We start from the raw sequence: 1,812 nt of genomic DNA on the forward strand, positions 1-1,812 counted from the left end.
ACAGGCTCAAACGACGGCCGTTTTGCGCCGCTCCAAACCTGTTGAAGCGCCGGAGCGGAGTGAAAGCAGGGAGCAGCATAGTGAGGCTATTTATGTACACATGAGCACTTTAGCACTTTTGCACTTTTTTGTCTGTGTCTCTCACCTTGCCACAGTCTAAACTTTGGCAAGTATCAGCCATTATTGGTTCTGTTAATCTCTATCTCCTGTTTATCTATTTTTCAGTGTTGTATAATTGTTAGCCCAATTGAGACACCAGTTTCGGGCTACTATAGGAGATTTAGGGGCAGCTGACGCTGAGCGGGGGCGCCAATCTCGTTTGTGTATTAGGATGCCAACCTCCGCTGATAGGCAGTGTGACATAGGTACTGTGACAGTGGTATATTTAGAGAGCACGGTTGTCTGTTGTGTTTGACTGTGGTTGTCTTTTCATGGTTTTAAAGATATTGAATAAAGTTATGTTTTATCTTGAATATCAATAAGGATTAAGGTCATTTGTAAAAGTAAAAGAAAAGTCAAAGATGCTATAGGATTTTTACAGGATGAAAATGATGAAATGGTAAGAAAGAATGTTGAGAAGGCCAAACTTTTAAATTCCTATTTTGCATCTGTTTTCTCTCAGAAAGGAAATGTAATATCTTCACTGTCCTATTGAAGGAGTAGAAGAATCCAGGATATCTATAAACAGAAAGATAGTAAGGAAACATTTAGCTAACATAAATGAATTCAAGTCTCCAGGTCCAGATGAATTACATCCCAGAGTACTGAAGGAGATAGCAGAAGGAATTTTTGAACCACTCTACATAATCTTTGAAAATTCTTGGAGAACAGGAGAAGTTCCAGAAGACCGGAGAAGAGCAAATGTCGTTCCTATCTTCAAAAAGGGGAAGAAAGTGGACCAAGGGAACTATAGGCCGGTGAGTCTGATGTCCATACCAGGAAAGATCTTTGAACAAATTATTAAACAACATGTAAGTACCTGGATAAGAATGAAGTGATTAACCAGAGTCAGCATCTACTATATAATTGTCTAATGGTCACTTCCGTCTTTCTGTCTGTCCTTCTGTCTGTCTGTCTGTCACGGATATTCATTGGTCGCGGCCTCTGTCTGTCATGTAATCCAAGTTGCTGATTGGTCGTGGCAAAACAGCCATGACCAATCAGCGACCGGCACAGTCCGGAGGAAAAATGGCCTCTCCTTCCTCCCCGCAGTCAGTGCTTGCTCCGTACTCCTGTCCAGTCTGCGCTCACACAGGGTTAATGGCATCGTTGACCGCTGTGTAACACACTCGGTTAACGCTGCTATTAACCCTGTGTGACCAACTTTTTACTATTCATGCTGCCTATGCAGCATGAATAGTAAAACGATCTAATGTTAAAAATAATAAAAAAAATAAAAAATCGTTATATACTCACCGTCCATCAGCCCCCGGATCGACAACAGGCCTTTCCCGCTCGCGACACTCTGGTAACCGGTCCATGTTGCGATCTCGCGAGATGATGACGTAGCGGTCTCGCGAGAACGCTACGTCATCATCTCGCGAGACCGCAATGCACTCTTGAGACCGGAGTGCACGAGCAGCGTCGGTAACCGCTTTGCTTGGATCCGGGGGCTCCGGAAGGTGAGTATATAACAATTTTTTATTTTATTTCTTTTTTTTAATAGGGATATGATGCCCACATTGCTATATACTACATGGGCTGGGCAATATACTACATGGGCAGGGCAATATACTACATGGGCTGTGCTATATACTACGTGGCTGGGCAATATACTACGTGACTGGGCAATATACTACGTGGCTGGGCAAT

This window comes from Ranitomeya variabilis, chromosome 1, assembly GCF_051348905.1.
Source record: "Ranitomeya variabilis isolate aRanVar5 chromosome 1, aRanVar5.hap1, whole genome shotgun sequence".
NCBI classification, from domain to species: Eukaryota; Metazoa; Chordata; class Amphibia; order Anura; family Dendrobatidae; genus Ranitomeya; species Ranitomeya variabilis.